At 38.5% G+C, this 6895-nt stretch overlaps 1 protein-coding gene across 2 annotated transcripts in view; it reads right to left on the bottom strand.

The window, feature by feature from the left end:
* lrmda (leucine rich melanocyte differentiation associated) overlaps window positions 1–6895 on the bottom strand; it is a 316113-nt gene that overhangs the window by 87460 nt on the left and 221758 nt on the right. The gene's annotated exons all lie outside the window — the stretch shown is intronic.

Genomic DNA, 6895 nt, shown 5'->3' with positions numbered 1-6895 from the left:
ATATATATATATGGACAATTTCAATAAAATCTGTCCACTGGCTTAAGTTTATTTTGCTTTAGACAAATGAACACACAGTCACTTTGAAGATGAATTTTCTGGCTATGCAATAAGATGTTTTTTTTTTATTATTAACAATAGAATAAAAAACATACTGCAGTTTCTCATTTAGGAATAATTAACCTCCTCTACTGTATATAAACATCAGATATGTTGTGTGTATTTTTATTTAATTGCAGTCAATGTGAACAGTGTTAGCTGCTTTGTGTCGACAACAAAGTATGAAGTTCAAAGAAAAGCTGCTAATCACACCATAAAACATGTACGTATTCTAAAACACAGGTCTCCTCAGTGAGTTAACCTAGGTGATGTGCAAGATGCTCCCTCAGTAGATAAAAATGTGCGTAGCATAAAAAAAGAACACAGTCTATGAAAACCTAAGAGCAAACCACATTTCCCTTTAGCCTTTTCAGTACGCCGCATTTACATATCAAGCCACTAGTCTGAAATGTAAACACATTCCATTGAATGTCGTCGCCGCACCAATGAAAGCTATTTTATTCTGCTTATAGTTCACACACACAGCGTAGCATAAGACAAAGGCAACACGGCCTGAAAGAGACATCTCGTGTCATCACCCAAGAGAGATAATGGAATTGTTATACACCCTTGATCACAGACACTCTCACGGCATCTTGCTCTGTTTTTCACTCATTCTTTGTCTCAATGCTCTCAAAGTCTCTCTATCGCACACAGACACAGCGCACGAGTAAAAAAAAAAAAATTCCAGCACACTTCAGTGCGATAGCTCCTCTTCTTTTTCAGGGTTTCATCTCAATAGCTTTTTTATCTGAGCACTTCAATTTGCAAGCCTAGCTTGAAGGCAGCTCCTCCTGATATGTTAATTGCAGGGTACTTAAGCGCTAAAAGATTAACATAAAACCCTTTGGAAACAAGCTAATAGTTTATGATAATTTGTGCATGGCCTTTGTCTGTCTATCATTACATTGCCTCTAGCTGTAATTTTATCAAGGGGTTGTAAAATATCATTGAAACAAGTTCACTCGGATAATTAATAGCAGAAACTGTATTATTCAATTGAGCCACCCTGGTTCCATTAACAATATGGCAACTAAGCTATAATTAAAGTATTTTATTTTATTAACCTATTCATAACGTTGTGCAAATGATGACACAGAAAGACATTTTTTTCTTGGTTAAGCACTTTCACCAGGCCAATTACAGAAGCCAGGGTCGTCTCCTCTGTTAGCTGAGCTGATAGAAGCTTTTCAATTATCAAGGAGGGGGGGCAGCTACAAAGCTCTCACACAAAAGCCGTACAGGAGATGTGCCCACCAGCTGAAGCAAACAGTTGAGCTGATATATAGAAGTTTGTGTTTTATTTTTATTTTTGTATAGAACATTTGAATTAAAGTTTAACCTTTCATTCAGATGTGAACAAGCTTTAGGAAAAGCTGACATATTGGTACAGTTAAGGCCAAATACACATTTGGACAAAAAAAAGATTATTTTGAATAAGTAAATCAAAATAAATAAATAAATAAATCATGTAGCTCCCATTTATTTAGGTTGAAAAGTTTAGGGATTGTTACACATTTAGTACAAGAACACCTCGTGTGTTCACCGTACCTGCGTAAAATAGACACATTAGCCCCTCACTGGAGGGCTTGTAAATGTGCACACACACACCCAGATACACACACACACATTTCCTTTTTTTTCTTCTTTTTTTTGACAAACCACCCCTCTCATGAATAATACAAAAACTCCTTTCACCAAACAGCTCAAATAGCTATTCATTCATCTGCATACCTGCAGCCTTGCAAAATGATTGGCCCACCATTACCACTGCAAAAAAAGAAAAAAAAAAAAGAAAGAGAAAGAAATGTTCCCCAAACAATTTGCCTCAAAATGAGACAGGAATGATTCTGTTCTTTTCAGCGCCAGAGACAGGCCCCTGTGCATAATGATGTTAGCGTAATGGGGTGACAGATAGACTGGGAGACCATGACATTAGCATGAGAAACGCACCAGTGAGCAGCCGCTCAACTGTGGTCTCAGAGGGCCCTCAGACATACACCCTGAACATCGTTTGTCTCACAGCTCTACGAGCCTGACAAATGAAGACACGCCACGTTTTATGTCAAGCAATATACCATTCCACTTAGAAAACACATGACTTAATGACAGAGGGAAACCCGTCTCTGCATTATACAGACCTACTACATCTTGTCTTATTATTGAAGAATAATCTTCTTTGTAGATTGGATAGAGGAAAGCAGGGGGGAAATCTGGGCACTTTGATATGTAAAGACACCATTTTACAATCAAACTATCGAAATAAAAGTTGGCCCAATAAAAAAAAAAAAATGGGAAGAAACAACAAATTTATTGCATCATCAACAAGTTAAATGCTATTGTATAAACCTGAACTATGAACTTGCTCAGTTAGGATGATTAAAACTGGTTTGAGGTTTGTAAAACTTAAACGACACACAAAACTAAATTAATCTTATAGTTATTTTTTTATGTCTACATAAAACAAATATTGAACAGTTTGAGGCAATTAAAAATGTAGGAATTTTAAAATTACCAATAGTGGCCTACTTTAAAGCTTGTTTTTACATTAGAAGAGTTAGATGACTTATCTTATGCCAATGGTTGTGTTTTATTTCCCTGTTCAGAAACATATTGCCTCTCAAATGTATTCAAAGCTAATACAATCAGATGGAGGGAATGTAAAGCTGCCAGAAAAGCTGACCAATCAGTGCAAACTGATGTAATTTGTAAACAGTTTGTATCCAAACTTTTACTTTTTTTTGATACACGTCTTCTTTATCTTTCTGCTGCTCCCTTTAGGGGTCGCCACACCGGATCATCTGCCTCCATCACACCCTAGCCCCTGCCTCCTCTACTGTTGCACCAACCATCTCCATGTCCTCCTTCATTACATCCATGAATCTCCTCTGCGGTCTTCCTCTTCTCCTTCTGCCTGGCAGCTCCATCTCCAACATCCTTTGCCCAATATATCCACTCTCCCTCCTCAGCACATGTCCAAACCATCTTTTCCTGGCCTCCCTAGCTTTATCTCTAAACTGCTCGACCTTCACTGTCCCTCTGATCTTCTCATTTCTAATCTTGTCCATCCTCGTCACTCCCAAAGAAAATCATGTGCCACCTCCAGCTCTGCCTCCTGTCTTACTTTTTTCCTTACTTCTTTTGATACACAAATATACATAAACTGCTCAGTCATAAAATCAATGACAATGTAAAAAACATGAAGATAAAATACATTATTAATGCAGGACTTTATATTTGTATCAGTCAAAAAAAAACCTAATTTCTAATTTTAGGAAGAAAAGTTACAAATAGTTTTATGGTTGACAGAGTGAAAAGATCAGGTCAAAGATCAAGTTCTTTTTTTCTCCCAAATGGTTTTGACCACTACATTTATCTGCCAGAGTTTAAGGTCAACAACATCTTTCTGAAAATATTTTCAGGCTAAGGCAATATAATCATGTGTTTATAAGAGGTGATAAGCAGCCTGTGGCACACTGTCAAAATCTAAATGCTGCAGACATGAGCCACAGCCTAAAAATGGTGGAGTTATGACAGCCTGGCCATCCACAGGACAACGCTGTAGAAGGGTGAATGCCTCCTGTAAACATTTATCTCCCCTGCGAAAGTGTGTCTGTGTGCGGTACAGCCTGGCGACAGGAGCTTCTCTGAGGCTTTATCTGCGGCATGACAAGACAACCTGTAATATATGAGCATCTGGTGCTCCTCTTCAAACACAGCCTTATCTCACGCCAAACATTCCCCGAGGCCATGGAGAGCGAGAGTGGCCCGGACCAGACAAGACCTCACACCCTCTCTCCGCATCCCACCCAACCTGTGAGACGAGCATTGGGAGGACAGGCTGGGAACGTCCTGTCAAAGTGCATACGGTTGTTTACAGTGCACGTTCTATGAGTGCATCTCGGACAGCTGAGAGAAACACTGCGGCGTTACGGTGATGGAAATCATCTGCTCGGCGTTTTTCTTCCATCTCACTAATCAAGCGGAGGGTTAATGGCGCTGCACTTAACACAAATAGATCCAATCTGTCTTCGTCCACTGATGTAAACATATCTGTTGAGACTCCAACTAAACACCCATCACTCATATGTCTATTTGGGGGTAATTATTTTTGCATCAGTCGCAAGATAAATGGTTGTGGTTGCTATAAATCTTAAAGAGGCCTGAATGTACTATGTGCATGTTATTACTTCTCAGTGTGACTTACGGTGTTCATAAGCTGCTGGAACATAGCTGAAACAGTTGACTATAAATAATAGGGGTGCAACGATACAGAAAATTCACGGTTCGGTTCGATACTTAAGTCTCGATAGTTTTTCGATATTTCGATATTCGATATTTTTTTTGATACAGAATAGAGAAATTTCCATGCTCCTTTTAACTTGTAATTTATTTATATTAATTATAAACATTTGTTTAACCTCAAAAGTACAGTTTTTATTTTAAATGTTGCTGAAACAGCAAGTTTCTCAGTGGATCTGCGCTCAAAAATGCAGCCTAGGTGGAGTAGTCGAACACAGATCCACTGATCCTTCAACACAGAGTATCTTCAGAAGACAAGCTGATGAAGTAAATTTAAAAAAATCTGTATTGTTCCATACAAGTGTGCATTGAACCTAAAGCACTGTTCGATACGGTTCAGTGTGGTTGGGTACATGTATTGTTGCACCCCTAAGAAATAATATGATGACAACAGATGTCCTAATAAGATGCAAACATTATAGTAAAGTTCACTACCTTAGCTTTTAAAATAAACAACATCAATATAGTGTAGGAAAGTGTGGAAAGATCAAGAAGCTCAAAAAAAAAAAAAGAAAAGCACTGTTGTTTTTTTTTCCATATTCTGTGCTCTGCTAGGACCACTGCCTTTGGCCAGCCTATAGGGGGGATGTAGACATGCCCCTCTCTGGGGCCTGTAAATACTGCCTGCGCCTTACTTCAAAGCGAGGGCATAAGGGCAAGGTACTCCCCCCTCAACTCAGATCCATTCAGCTCACAGCTGATTCCTCCTGTGTAAGTGTTTATGTGCGTCTCACTTTGACTCTCCCCGGGCCCCTCTAGCTTTCATTTCAGACCGCTTTCTACCCTCTTCTTTCGTTTATTTATTCCTTTTCTCAGAGATGACTATGGGGAGGACACGGAAGTTCACCCTTCAGCTCATGTGTGGGTTTGTGCGTCGTCTTTGATGTCTGATAATGAAGGGCAAAGCTACGCAATCTCCAAACATACTGTCACACAAGTGCTCATCGTGATTCATGGCTTAATGCAAAGCACGCTCATATTACAGCGAAACACACAGAAAGAACTGCTTTCTGACCTCCACATGCCATGTGACAAGTGAAGAACATCAGTGCATAAAAGGCAAAAAGAAACACAGACCAAGGAGTGTGTGCAAGAGAGAGAGAGAGGAAGTGAATTTGAAAAGGATAAAACTGCAGAGAGAAGCTGAGCTCAGTGACAGTGGCACAGGGAGGTCTGGCCTTTACAAATCCCTTCTTTTTGGATCTCTTCATCCAGATGAAAGAACAGCGGCAGGCAGGATTATACAGGACAATTGTGCTTTCTCCCCGAACCCCTGACTTGATCGGCTTTTGCAGGAGCCTTAATCATTTTCAATTAGGAGCATTTTCTGACATCCTGTAATAGCTACAGTGCTGGTCTTAGACTCTCCAGTCACCCCCATCACTCCCCTGCTGCCTTCGTTTTACTCAGTATTTGATTCCCCTGATGCCGGTTGAGTTTGCTGAGGATTTGAGTTGGCCTGAGGAGCCACATCTTGTTAAAGAGACATATGTACTAAATGATTAAGGGTTTACATGTAGCACTTCATTTGAAATTAGCTGACATACTTTCTGTATTAAACGAAATTATGCTGTTTATTTGAGAACTACTGCATTTATCTAAATATACTTGTATTTTAATTTATTTTTTCCCTTGTGAAGTGTCTTGTTGATTTGTCAATCAATACTTAATCCACTCAATAATGCTCAAATAAGACATATTAGTGACATCATGTACACTTTCATTTTTTCATTGACTGCAAAATGGCTAACCACTTTTTACCTGTGAGAGATCCAAACATCGTCTACAAATACAGCCTCTTCATACAAAAACTATACCTGTAATGTAGCATCTAAGTCATAAATCAACCCTTTTCTTTCATTCAGTCACTTCTTAGCAGCTTAATACCAGTCAAACTTGAGAGCTTTGAGTCTCTTGAAGGACTTGAGGTCTTAAGTCTTTGAAAGAGAGACAGCACAATTAGCAGACTCTGGATTGACTCAAACCCTGCCAACTACTTGTGGCTGGCAATGGCAAGAATAGGACTGACTCAGTTTTTTTTCTGTAGCCAAAAAGAGAAGCAACACCTTATTGGTAGGAGAAATACACCATGAGAAAGTGCCAGTTTTCTGGTGAGACACAGATGATTTAAGATTTAAAACTTACAGTATACTGTATAATTAAAAATGATATGATATAAATATTTCAAACAGGATTAAGATTTTAATCTTTCTTATTTAGATAAAATTTTAACTTTTTAAATTTTTAGATTCAGAAATATCAAAAAATGCATCAAACCATTGTTTGGGTGAAACATGAAATTCAAGGTTTAAGATAACTTTCACAAAGGACTTAGATCTGAATAAATTTTAAGGGTCTTTGGGGTCTCAAAGGACCAGCTCATGTACATTTCTAAACTTTGCAAAAATCTATCAAAATTCATGTCTAGCACTTGAAAAATAAAACTCAAAAATGATGATGCATTAGTTAACTATTGCATTCACTTGCATAAACA

This window comes from Austrofundulus limnaeus, unplaced genomic scaffold, assembly GCF_001266775.1.
Source record: "Austrofundulus limnaeus strain Quisiro unplaced genomic scaffold, Austrofundulus_limnaeus-1.0 Scaffold28, whole genome shotgun sequence".
Classification (NCBI taxonomy): Eukaryota; Metazoa; Chordata; class Actinopteri; order Cyprinodontiformes; family Rivulidae; genus Austrofundulus; species Austrofundulus limnaeus.
The sequence above is the reverse complement of the archived record's forward strand: the minus strand, read 5'-3'. Positions and strand labels throughout refer to the sequence as shown.